General features: G+C 42.7%; 1 long non-coding RNA gene across 2 annotated transcripts in view; it reads left to right on the top strand.

Annotated features, from left to right (window-relative positions):
• Nucleotides 1-14112, top strand: part of LOC140251896 (uncharacterized) — an 80617-nt gene that overhangs the window by 65329 nt on the left and 1176 nt on the right. Inside the window, exon 3 of one of the 2 annotated variants that reach the window (XR_011903485.1) lies at nucleotides 13228-13459. This is a non-coding gene — a long non-coding RNA (uncharacterized lncRNA). The remainder of the gene's footprint in view (nucleotides 1-13227; nucleotides 13460-14112) is intronic. The other variant, XR_011903486.1, reaches the window with a different exon arrangement.

Here is a 14112-nt window from a genome sequence, read left to right as displayed (position 1 = left end):
GTGGACAGCAAAGGGCATGTTAACAGAGACAAAATGAGACTGCTGCTGGTAAACATCCTCGCAATGATAGGAACACTTCTCAGTGCTGAAAGCCATCAAAAGAGCTAAGATATGCACACACACCACAACTCCATGCGTGGTCAAAATACCAAGCAACATTTACTTTGGATTTCTACAGTTCAACACTGCAAAGAATTTAAGAACTTCATAAACTATAAATCTTACAGGACCATAGAATCATTAAATTGGAAACGTCTGCTAAAATCATCTAGTCCAACCATCCACCTACCACCCACTAAAAGTGTCCTTCAGTTCCCCATCTCACTGTTTCTTGAATACGTCCAGGGATGGTGACTCCATCACCTCCCTGGGCAGCCTGTGCCAATGCATCACCACTGTACCCAACCTGAACCTCCTCTGGTGTACCTTGAGGCCATCACCTCTCGCCTTATCACTGTTACCTGGAAGATGAGGCTGACCCCACCTCGCCACAGTGTCCTTGCAGGGAGTTGTAGAGAACAATTTTTAGTGGTGCAAAACCTTTTGTGATCCGTACTGATTCACAATGTGACCGTCTCAGGGTAAGGTCATGAGGAATTACAATGGAAATCTCTGGGAGTCCCCTGAGGCTGACTTGCAGCCCGGTGACCAACACACTCCATTTGTTTGTTTATGTGGCTACTTGGCCATTCTTACTGCTTCTCTTATATGAACTAATTTACCCTATAAAGAACCCCTTGCAATAATCAATGACTCATTACACTGAAAACCCGCAGGAAAGATTAATTGAATGAGAAGTATGTAGGAGGAATGCTCAACTTCTGTATTTCTAGTGACCTAGATATTTAGTGCTTTCTTTATGCTGAGTTCTTGTAAGCTACAGGAGAGGTTTTTACCTTGAGCCACAGGGAGTTCTGCTAGCTTAGAGTGTGGTGATATTTCCTAGACACACTGAATCCAGTTCATTTATCATCAATATCCACAGGAAATAATAATCTGTTTATACATCACATTTCTCTGAGCTCTGCGAGGTTCTTGTTATGAATTCTTTCCAGCTGCTTTTCTCATTCCCAGAGAAGAATTGCATGTGAAGGGTTACTGCTTACCCATCAGTTACTCTAACAATTATTGACTGATAACCACTGGTAATTCCGACTCTGTGACAATCTTTGATAAGGATTTTGTGTAGTTATTATGCTCTAAAATGTTGCCTCACCCGTAAAGGTCTTGAACTTCAGTCTGAGCAGCTGACACAGCCGCCTTTTCTGGATCCTTGAATAGAAAGAGGTTAATAATATGGACCAGGGAGCTTCTACGGTTATAGAAATGCAGTGTAAAACTGGGAGGCCATTCAAAACTGCTGCTTTCTGGCACATAGCAGTGATTTCACCTTGTTCCCTTTTGGTAAGTAATGCCTGACAGTCAGCTCGGGAAGTGAGGAATGGGGAAAGAAATGCATGTCACCTTGAGGCAGTTTCTTTTCTGTCCAATGGTTTCTGGAGAAAGAAAGTTAAGCAAAGAAATCAATTAAGAAATTAGAACAAGGTTTGTTTGTTTGTTTGTTTGTTTTTAAAGCTAAGGCTCATCACATGCCCTTTACATTCTTTGCACTTGGGGTTTTGCACTGCCTTTCATTTCAGATGTGGTTCTCTCCCCTCACCCTGAAGCTTTGCTCACTTCTGTTCCTTTCCCTCTATCTGTTGTAGGTTTATGTTTTCTTTGAGATCAGTGTATGACTGCAGCCAGAGAGACCTGCACCACCGCAAAACAGATTTGCTGCTTTCCTTCCAACTGAGTGAGTGATCCCAGGACAGTGGGGGAATATTTCCCACCCTGGGAAGACTCAGAGCAGGGATGCAGTCCTGAAAGGAGCAGCGAGCAGTCCCAGGACATGCTGACAGTGGAACTGGTACTGCTGTACTGCTGCAAAGAGAAGGGAATAACCCCCCACCTCCCCAAAGAACACATCAGCTATAATTACTTCGCTTTTAAAGTAGTCTGGGAGAAAAATGGGGGAATAAGAAAGAGAGGAATGAATTCTCTGCTCAGTTTTAAAGCAGCAAGACTTTAAGTAATTTCTGTGCAACGTGTTAATTAATATTCCCAAAGAGCTGCAAAGATAATGTAGAGGATAAATTCTTCAAACTGTAGGTGACCAACAGAAATGTGAATGGATATATGATACTGCCTCCGCTTTTGCTTGTCAGCTGATAAATTGCATTAAAAGTGGTGCAGACGCATGAAGGATTTCTGCAATACTTTGTTCTCAACTGTAAGCAGTTGTAATTGCTGTAGGGAGGTTATGCTGTGCTGTAGGGCACGGAAGGCAGTACTGTGAGGGTATGCTGGAAAAAAAGATTTCAGTCCCAAATGGATGAAACCTGAGATTTAAATGCATGTCTCAACCCTGTACTGTGGATTTTCAGGGAGAAAACAAACTGAATGGTATTAGTACTGCATTGAATCTATTTGTTCTGTGGATCAAAAGCGGGATATTTTCCTTGCTCCTGTGTAATTTTATTGAAGAGAAATTGTAGAAAGCTTTTTGCCTTAGCATTTTCTCCCAGCTTTTTCAGTGCTTCAAGGGATTGATATAGGTTACATAGCTGGCTTTCAGGCTAGTCTTTCCTTCACTAGCCTTTGCAATTCAGTGGGACTGATGGATTATAGCTCTTTAGAAATCAGATCCTAAATTGGTTGAATGGTGTATATTTTGCCCTCAACCTACAATATATAGCTTGAAAATAATCACAAAAAAAACCCACCCCAAAACAAACAAGCAAAAAGACCCCCCCACACACACACACTATATATATATATATATAATTATATATATAATTGTCTCTTTATTTGAAGGTACTTTAATATCGAAAGTTACTTTCTTCAAGCTAAGCAAACATTTGTTACTGGACTAAAAATGTTTGCAGTGAGGTTTTATTAGATGTTAGTGCAGATGTTATTAATATGTTGCTGGTAATTTTGGAGCTCATAGTGTTTTCAGCAGTGGAAGACCCCAGTGAGTGGTGTGTCAGTGTACAGGCATGGGTTTCTCATTGTGTTCTGAGAACCCAAACCTGCTGCCCAAGGTTGTTATTGAGAAACAACAGTGATGAACTGATATTTGGGGTCATAATTGTTCATTTCAAAGAGTGTTCATGTTAAATGTAATGTTGGGCAAACCCTTGGGTCACTGGAGATTCCTGCTTTTGTTGAGCATGAGGGAAATAACAGGATGTAGTGCGGATCTCAGCCTCTTAACTGCTGCACAATCCTCATGTACACTCTGCAGTACACTGTTGAATGTTGTAGTTAAGAGAAATGATCACTAGAGATTTCAAGAGAGATGGAGAAAGGTCCAGGCAAACCGAGAACAGCCAAAACTGGTGGAGAAACTGGTTTCATGATATGAAACAAAGTTCATCAAATAGCAAAGAAGAACTGATGTCTAAGGTGATGCCTTTTCATATCCAGAGACAGCCAGCCGTGGTGCTTTCAAAGTAATTGTAAAGTTGAATCTGGGAATAGCCTTGAAGGGAACAGCAGAGCCACCAAAGAAAGACAGTGGAGGAATGTGACAATGAACTCTGGGAAGAAAACACAGTGCCGTGAAGAGGGGGAACACTTGGGCACCTGTTGTGACAGCTGTGACTGAGCACACGATGACCAGATCAGAGTGAATAATGAGAGAATCTGCTCATTTAAGAGTGTATACACAAACTCAGCAGGGACGTGAAACTGTTTTGCTTTGTTTTACTGATAATGTGTTATTGGAGTCAGGTCTCTGGCTGTGTCCTAGAGTAGGTTCAAAACGATTACTTATGTAACACAGGATATATTTAAGTCTGGGAGGAGAAGTAGGGGAGAAGCGCATGTATCTCAATTTCTGGTTTAGAAGCAAAATGAAATTATGTTTTTCTGAATGAATTTATTGATTTCCATTTAACTAACACAGGGATATCCATCTCAAGGTCTGGGCTGCCCTTGGAAAATTTGATCTGTGAAGTAATTGCTGAGTCAGATTAAACTATTTACATCTCTTATCAGGTCCTGGTTCATCCCCTAACCCATCACTCTAAAAATAGCCTCCATAAAAATAATCTCAATCACAACTGCAAAAGTTCAAGCCCATCTCTGAGTGACTTCAGCCTGCGAGAAAATTTTGGCTGATCCATGGCCATGGGGCTCCTTCTTGTAATGTCGTGCTTTAGAAGGAGGTAGGCATGTTCTGGATTAGTTTGGGATTAAAGAGCACAATTTTTAAGTGACAAATGCATGCTTCTGGCAAAATAACACCATAAGTGAGCAGCAAATGAAATTTCTTTCATATATAGAGCAGAATAATATGCAAGACAACAAGGGAAAACAAAAGGGAAAACAGCCATTCTTTGGTCACCAAGAAACAACACAATCTAATACAACTGCCCACATTGACAAATAATGGCATTCTGTGCAAGAATAAGCACTGCTGCATTGATTGAAAGTGAAAACCTTATTGAGGAACTTTGACTACGAGGACAAGGTGTTTGGAATGTAAATACCTGGGTGCAGCCAACCAGCACAAAATGTATTTGGAGAGAGCCTACTGGAATGCACTGCGCTTACAGATCATCGTGCACAAGCAATAAATTACTGTAGGGTTTGCCAACTAATTTGGTGGAGGTATGAATTCTTTATCTATTATCAATGTAGGGAAGCATAAAGCACCTATAAACCATTTATCTCACTTTAGCTTCTTGTTTAAATTTAATTAGTGTTGGTCTGATTTCACTAGAAAAAGTGGAGGTACATTTGAATATAGAGGTGTCAAACAGAGTATCTGGGATAGCACTGATGGTGTGAAGTCTTAGGGCCACAAGTCACACTGTTGGGACATTTTTCTCCAAAGTGAACAGCCATAAAAACTTGCAGGGAGACCCTTCACTCATAAGCAGAAAACAAACACCCAGCAAGTGCCAGCACCTTGCCAGTGTGAATGGCATGCGTAACATCGTGAACCAGTTCCATTCTGTCTTGTGCCTGCAGGTTTTTCCCCTCTCTCAGCAGTCTTTTTTCCCATTCCTTTATTTCTGTGTGTGTGTGTGTGTGTATATATATATATATGGATGATAATAATTAGAGAAACTTAATTTCTTCAAGCTTTACGCTTACACTGGCTTTTTCTACTGCTATCTGTGTTGAAATTTTCATTAAGTGCACAAGGACAAGAGTTAGACCAATGCTATTTTCTCAGCTCTCACACAGATTTGTTTCCTTTTTCTTCCCATAATTTCCATGAGGATTCTGAATAAAGCAGTAATCCATGTACCCAGTCATGGTATGCCTGATAGTGTATATACAGTATGTGATACAGAGAGTTGCAACAGCAACTGTAGAAAGCCCCAGTGGGCCACTTGCAATTCATTTCATGTTGGCATGCCTTTAAATCAGTTAAAACATTTACTTCTTATTTTTAATAAGAGAATTCTTTGAAATGCTTTTTTTAGTATTGAGAAAAAAAAAAGGAAAATTCAATGCTAAGCCTTGGAGTCATCCATGCAAGACTTGAAAATTGCAGCTTCACTAAAAAGCATGCACTAAATATGATATACATTGATGCACGCTTATTAGGGACAAATACTGTTCTCTGGGTAGTGCCTAGAAATCTTAATTAATTTCAGATAGGCCCTATTTTTGTCCACGCATGCAGATTTCAAATCTGCGCCTTCGCCGATTTTGACACGGTGCGATGATGTCTCCTAGCTTTCAGATGTCTGGCTCTTAGAGTTGTGAAATGATATAACAAATGAAAACAACAGTTCCAGCCTCGTCAATCTAGTTTTCAGTGGACAGATGCCCTGGCGCTAGAAAAGCACCATCCCATGCAATACCTCTTGGCAGCCTCCAAAAAAAGCCTGAAAACTCCTAGATGCCAAAGTAAAGCTGGCTCCTCACACCGAAAAAAGTCTTGTTTCTGTCCATGCTGCAGCTCCTGCAAGGGAGGTGTGTATAACGTCTGTGTGTGCTGTGCCTGATTTGTGCACCAGTATGTGATTTCTGGTCTCTAGGATAATCAATCCGGTCTGCTTCTGGAGCACGGTGCCTCTGGACAGTGATAGATTAATGGGTGAAGGTTCAGAATGGTGCACCGAGGTTTCTGGAATAAGCTGGGTCGATTGTTACAGTTTGTAGATTGCATCATTAATTAATTAAATGGTATAATTAATTACGGATTTAAATATTTTATCGGATGCTTATCCAGAGGGAACTGCTTAAACCAGCTAAGGAAATGTGAGGCTCTGAGCTTCCCTAGGTCCAAGCACCACATGTCCATGGCGCCACACAAATGGAGGCCAATCCTGGAGACCCCAGCACAGCTGGCACAGCTTTGCAGAGCAGTACCTGCCACGAAGTACATATCATAATGAAAGTCTTGCAATGTTGGCTTAAAAACATCCAGAACTCATGGAATTCATTATCACAGAACAGTGTCTGTGACTGAAAAAGAAGACAGTGAATTGTTTTGGTACAGATGAGGTTTTCTTTTGGCTAATGATTTGTTTTTAATGTCGCACACAGTATTGCAAGAACTTGCATCATTCAGGCTTTTTTAATGAATTTGTATTGCTTGCATATTAGTAGGAATATTTCCACTGCAGCAAACACCATAAACAGTTTCCACACTGGGGTATGTTATACTGCCACCAGAATTGGTTCTTCTGATGGTTCATTTCTTTTATGCTGTGAATTCAGGACCAATTCAGCTTGGTTTTATGCATCATTAGAGATTTACAATTACTTTGCTATAGTTTCTTTCTGGAAGCCTATCTCTCATGGTTAATGCTATGGGAGCCCTGTTGTGTAGAGGCTGGTATTAGCCACCTTATAGCAATAAAGCGTTTCAGAAGGATTTAGAATTATGAGTGCCTAAATTCTCCGTGCAGTGACTGTAATGCTGTTATCCCTTGCTGAGCTTGGGTTGAAACACTTTTTTTCTCCTGCTCAAATTAGAAAAAAAAAAAACCTGCTGTTTCTTCAAGAGGTTTCGAATCATTTACATGTAATTTTTATTTTTTTGTTGTTGAACTATAGCAGTCGGGAAAGAGAAATTGTGAGAAATTCCATTTGGCTTTCATGATGCTTAAAATACATTTATATTGCATTAGTACATAATGAAAAGAAGGCCTCCTCATTTTTTATCTTACTTTTTAAAAGTGTAATCATTATTTGGGACTTTTCTTTGCATTTTAGATTTTATGTGTGCAACCAACTCAATAAATTCCTCAAGGTTTGTGTTTGGAGAATGAGCGTGAGCTGTAATCCACAACAGTTGTGTTTTAGAGAAATGCACTCTCGCACTGAAACAAACATGATACATGGTGAATAATAAGGGCCCGATCTAAAGCCCATTAAAATCAATGAAAAGATTTCAAATTAACTTTTATAGCCTTTAGATCAGGCTCTAAATGGGCAAATTACAGTTATGGAGTTTCCCATTTACATACCTGTGCGATGCACTTAATATATTTTATGGAATTGAAATTACTTGGTACTCTTTTTCATGCCTTTTTAGGATAAGAATTTGCCAAGGGCATCAACAGCAGTTTTCCCAGGCTTCAGAACGAGGATTATAGAGTCAATCCACAAATGACTCAAATCTGAAAAAATGGACGTGGTTATCAGAAGGACTCTGACAACGGCGAGGTCGGGAGTGCGTTTTGTATCAGACATCCTTACCGCATCTCATGAGCGCACTCAGGGCATCAGCATGGTCCGCTGGTCTGGGGGGGATCGTGTAGGACTTCTAGGGGAGTTTGTGCAGGGTCTCACCCTTGAGCCGTTTTAAATAGATCAAATCTTGTGTGAGGTTAGAAAAAGGACTAATGGCACTGTCAAAAATGAGGGAGGGATTCAAGCGTCGCAGGGAATTCTGAAATCCTCTGTAAGAAGCTGGTAATCTTTGTTCTTTTACAGCACTTCTTGAATCCCACTGAGAAGGCAGTGGGCTCATCTCTGCATCTGTGCTATCTGCTGCCTCCGTCAGCACCAGAAAGGAATGCCCCTACCTGCTCCTCGTAATTAAAAACCCCTTTGGAGCAGCACTAGAAATAAGCCACCGCGGTATCTGATTGAACCTCTTAAAGAACTGTCACTGATCACCTTCTCTGCTCTTGATGGAATATATTTATGCATTATAAATACACTTCCTGTGTGTATGCCCCATAAATCACATTTAGCACTTGTATATGATGTATAAGCATCTTCTATAGAATACACAGAAATACAGATGCCAAACTCCCACAGAGTTCATCACTGGAAAATGTTTGAAGGATCTGATCCTTAATATTTAATGAGGAAGATGCTATTTCCTTCCTTGGCTTTTATCTCTGGTTTGGCATAGTCATTAAATTTCTTGTTTCCTTGCAAGGTTATATAATTTATGACCTAATTTTAAACTTTCGTGTAACTGCTCTCAAATACAGAGTATCCAAATTTCTTTCTATGGAGTGTTTCGGCATCAGACAACAGCTAGAACACGACTGCTATGAGAAATGTCATTAAGGAGTTGCAGGCATTAGAGGAACACAGCACAGCAACACTCAGATAGCATTACAGGATCGTTTTATATTTTTATTTTTTCCCCACAAAATATGATTTAGCATCATTTCCACATCCCACCATGTGCCTGGCAGGAATCCCCAGGTAATAAAGTAATTGCCCAACAACTGCTATTACTTAAAATATTCTCTTGCAGCAGCTTCTGGCTTTCAGGCCTCTCTGGGACAAATTCACGTGGCCCCAGGTGGGGAGGGCTGGGGATGCTGGGAAGGTGAAGGAGGACAAGGAGGGCTTCAACCCTGAGCCCTTGCCCACAGAGCAGCCAAATGTTGGCAGACACCAATTTTTGGCAGCAGAGGGAAGGTTCACGCCTGCCCACAGGGCTCCAGGCAGCATCTCTTCCAACCAGCCGCTCCCAGCCTGTGGCTGAGCCTTTGGCTTCACTCTGGGCTCTGGGGAGCAAGAACACCTTTGCTGGGCCATGCTCCACAGCTCAAGGTGTTGCCAGACAGCTTCTAAATGAATTGTGCAAAAACTGCAGCCATGGGGTTTTGTGTCGGCTCTATGTCCACACTAATTCAACAGTGTCATAAATAGCACTGTGAGTTTCAGGTGTTTCGTCAATTTAAATTGTACTGCTCAGAGCAGTCTTTCATCAGAGTTAATATAGTGGCGATTGTGTTAATGCACTTTGAGAGCACTTTGTTTGGGTGTTTAAGCAGGACGAGTTCGCTGTCAAGGATGGGGTTGGATGCTTGCCTCAAGCCCAGGGTAGCAAATGGATGGGATTTGGGCATGGAGCTCTGCATCACCAACACAGCTTCATGCAGGGTAGGGCGGCGTAAGGAAAATCATCCCTATGGAAAGGTGACTTTATTTCTTGGAATAAGAAAGGCTGGACAGTGCATCTGTCTGGCCTTAATGGAGCGATTCCAGGAAAGCGGCAGCGACCAAAGTGTTTTCAGTATCACATAATTCAAGAGTAAAATCATAGTTCCAATTACCATTTCAGCCATTTCTGGCCTTGGGAAACCTATGCTAATATTTATTATTATATGATTGACCTATGATTTCTTCATCATTTACATTAGCAACTATGATATTCATAGTAATGTCCTTTAAATCACATAAGCAGATGTCAGCAGTGCATGATGAAGTCACACCCTGCAGATTTTTTATTTACTTAGTCCATTTTTTTCCTGATAGAATAACACTGTGAGATGCATAATCTCACCTCCAGAAGGCCTCTAGGGGCATATATAATCACGGAATACATTTTCTATAATCTCACAAAATGAGTCAATTCTATCTGAGATACAAACAGTTGTACAAAGTCGGTATTTCACTTCCATCACTGCCTGACATCATCTTCTACAAAGCTCAAGAAAACATTTACTTGGATCTTTGACATGAGTTGCCACAGAGCCTTTGCAACAAACTATTGAGGATAGCGAGGAAGTAAAATAGGTGATTTGATTTAAGAACTTCCTTAGCCTCTGTTCTATGTGCAGGAATTAGATCTGTACATTTATCAGATGCTTCACAATAGCCTGACTGGTCTTATGCACCTCCAGTCTCCTTTCTTCTGTGACCCGCCTGTGCACAAACTGGATTTGTAGAATCAATAAGGTTGGAAAAGACCTCTGTGCTCATTGAGTCCAGCTGTTAGCCCATCCCCACCATGCCCGTAACCATGTTCCTAAGTGCCACATCTCCATTTTCACCTCCAGGGATGGTGACTTCCCCACCTCCCTGGGCAGCCCATTCCAGTGCCTAACCACTCTTTCAGAGAAGAAATTTTTCCTAATATCCAACCTGCACCTCCCCTGGTGCAACTTCAGGTCATTGCCTCTCATCCTACCCTACCTCTCATTCTAAGTTGCGCAGAAAAACAATGTCTGGAAGCTGGTCCTCTTTCATTATTAGCATTACTATTGCTATTGCTATTATTATGCACAAGTGAGCATCTCCGTGTTAGAATGAAGACACGGCTCTGGTTTCCAGGAAGCGTTCTGAGACAAGCCATCTCTGATGCACCCTGCAGCACAGAGCAGCCGTGTTTGCCTCTGGTGCGTGGCAGAAGCTGCTCCCAGGAGTGCCCTGGCTTTGATCCAGGTGTGGAATAAAGGCTGTGTATCTCAGCTGCACCTCGTGGGGGCATGCTGAAGGCTGGCCCAGGCTCCCCGCCCCCCACCTTTTCTGCTAAATCCACATCTGCTTAGGTCTACTGGCACCAATCTCCTTGCGCACGTCTTCTTGTTCCATACAGGCTGTATTTCTCATGGGTTCTCACATCATTTTCTCTCCCCTCACATTTCCCAGTGCCATCAGGCCATTCTGGACTGCTATTCCATTGCTTCTTTACTGAAGATAAATTCTTCCAGCCTTACCTGGCTCAGCAGGTTTAGGATGGTTCTAATAGAAATGTATCCTCTGTTGTCCCAAGAACTCAGGTCAGTGGCTTTACTCAGCCTGTGCAGCAGGGACCTCTACTCCCTGGTCATGAAGTACTGAAAATCATTGAATCGTTTGAGGTGGGAGGGACCCTTGAAGGCCATCACTCCAAATCCCCTGCAGCAAGCAGGGACACCTGCAGTTCCATCAGGTGCTCAGAGCCCAACCAGCCTTTACATTGAGTGTCCCTCATTTCTACATGCAAGGAAGGTGGAAAGGTCAGAATAGCACCACGTCATGTTTCTGAAGACTGGCGCTGTACAATAGTGAGCAGGAGTTCCTGTATCAAGGCACGTTACGCACACAGAACCAAACACCTGCAGTGAACCTCCTCAGGCAAAATTCGCACCGACTTCAATAGCATTTATTCCAAGAAGGGCTGTTGGCTGCGCTCAGGGCATGGAACATACTCCTGACTTAAGAGGCACTTATAATCTACTGGTAAGAGACTTATTAGCAATGTAAGAATGATTTTAAGCAACCAAAGTATCCTTCCTAGAAGAAATATACTTCTGGTGAAATTACCTTTGCTGTCAGAAGTAACTTGGGTAAGCCCCTGTGTGATTAGGGATGTTGTTGTTGCCCCTTATCATACCAAAGCAAACAGTGCAAAATACTTTGAACTTTGTAAATAATTGTTTCCAAAGTGGTGTGTTTTATGGTTGTTTGTTTTTTTACTACAAAACGTTTAGAGAAAACTGGTTTCTAATCCTTTTACAGCTCAGCTTCTTCCCATTCTTGATATTCCTTTCTTTTCCTTCTTTGGGCTTTAACATTGCTTAGATGTTATAACATCTCCTTTAAGGGTAAATGTAGAGCTTTTGCTAAGATTGTATAAAGGAATTCTTTGAGCTTTAATAATCTGGAGTGAGGAAAAAAAAAAAACAAAACAGACTTTATTTGGAGCAGCCACGGCTGCTGGTGCTGCAGATGGGGACAGAGCTGGCAGTGCAGCACACGGGGACAGTGGCCACACTAGCTGCGGTGGGGCATAGATGAGGAGGAGGAGGAGGGAGAGAGGAAGAGGATACAGATTGAATGTGGGAAAATGGTCATGCTGGAAAAGCAAGGCCTAGTTATGCCAGCTCAGTGGTCCTCCCACACCAATGGGGAGAACATACCCCTTGCTAAGCCCAGAGGTGGAAGTCGTGTTTTGAGTCTTCAGGTGAGAATCAGAGAGCAGTGGACCCAAAGGAGCCCATAGATGGTTTTCTCCCAGACTTAGCTGAAGAGAATTAAATCTTTTTGGCATCAAATTTTACACTTATGCTTTTTTTTTTTTAAAGTGTATGATTTTTAAGAAGGCTCATTATATCAGAGTCCCCATGGGGCTGCTTGGACCTTTAGCCACTTTCCGCCTGCATTGCTAGCTCCTCTGCATCAGGTGCCACCAGGCAGCACAGGGTGCAGTGGCCGTGGTGGCCAGGTTTGCTGCCAGGCGGTGTTGGCACTGCTCCTACCCACCCGGGGGATTTCTTCCCTGACAATTTTTGGCTCCTTCAGGTTGCTTTGTAGCTGCACAGAATATGTAATGTTCCACGCTGGCGGAGAGGCTGACAGGAAAGTTAAATACAGACTGCAAAGATAGATCATCTCCCAGTATCACTTTGTTTTTTTGCTGCTCTAAAATCATTTTGCTTGTTCCTGCAGCTCCTATAAAGCCAGAAGAGCTCTCTATATTTGCTTCCCGGATGCCTTTTTCTCCTCTGGCCTATAACTATAAAAGCAGCTTTTCAAGCTCCAAATCAGAGATAAATTGGAATCACTGCTGAAGAAATAAAACACAAGACTAATCAAATTGTAGCGCAGGAAGCAGCCTTCAGCCAGTGCATTTCTGAAAGCTATTTTTAGAATATATTTTTATTTTGTCACTCCATATGGGAAGTCAAACCCATATGGTTTGGAAGAATGGAAGGTTGGGCTTTTACGGAGCTCTCACAAACCATCCCTCCCTGGCCCCGTACTTAAACATGTGCTGGAATCCAATTGTCTGCAGTGGGATTCAGCACATCAGCTCCGTGCTGGCTGAGGCCTGGAGCCCTGCCTGAGGTTGTCGTGGTATTACTCCCTCCTGAGATGTCAGACTACTCTGTGTTCGTTAAATCAGTCTCCAGTTAACTTAGCTCTTCTTAATTATGACATTTCTAATTCATACATCTTTCTTTCTTTTCCCCATCTCCATTTCTTCATCTCCCCTCCGTGGTTTGGATGCCCTGATGAACACGTTTGGTCCAGCAGCAGCCTGCATATGTAGCTGTGCATCACTATCCTGCTCTGTGAACAGAACGTTGCAGATGCCAACACCAATGCGACACAAAATTCTGCCCACAGCACTCCCATGTGTGCTGATGAGACAAGAGCTGACGAGGAAAGGTCTCATCCAAGTGGTAAAGTGTATTCCTTCTGCTCCTGTCTACCAACAGCTGTGCTCCCGAGGTCCCCTTTTCCAGAAGCAAGTGAAGAGCCCTCAGTAAGAGCAGCAGCGTGATAACAGTGGTGGAATGAGCTGGGTTTTTCATATTGAACCAAAGTCTGTCTCTAACAATGACAAAACCCCACAGGTCTTCTGGTGGGGAGCACAGCATCCAAACTAGTTGCATGGGTAAATGAAGACAGCTAATGCTGTTTGCTGATTTCAGCTTGATGCAACCAATTGCATTGGTCAAGTTAAACTGCATGACAGTGTGAAATACTCAAGTAGCCACTGTAGTGTTTCTGAGAGGACAGCTGACTGCAGGTGCTCTGCAAGATCACAGTGCAGTGTGATGCTTTCAGAGCTCACACAATGGGCAAAGGCTCAGCAATTTGGGTGGCATGGATGACACGGGTTCAGCATGGCCAGCCCCCCACAGAGCTGCTTTCTGACTGCAGGGGAAGTCATCTCCTGTGTCGCTTTTGATTCAGGAGCTGTATTTGGCCTCTGCGTGGGAGCAGAGCTAAAGGAGGAGCACGGCATTGCCTGCAGCGTTCGGCCTTCAGCAGAGCCCTGTGCGAGGCAACTCCTGCACATCTGTGCTGACAGGGCTGTGACAGGAGGTCCCCAAACCAGCAGCCATGCTTTCATGCCTGTGCTGAAAGGAGATGCACGGCAAGGCAGGCAGGAAGGCTGCACAGGGCAGTGCT

The sequence above is a fragment of the Excalfactoria chinensis genome, chromosome 4 (genome assembly GCF_039878825.1).
Source record: "Excalfactoria chinensis isolate bCotChi1 chromosome 4, bCotChi1.hap2, whole genome shotgun sequence".
NCBI classification, from domain to species: domain Eukaryota; kingdom Metazoa; phylum Chordata; class Aves; order Galliformes; family Phasianidae; genus Excalfactoria; species Excalfactoria chinensis.
This window is presented reverse-complemented; position numbering and strand designations above follow the sequence as displayed.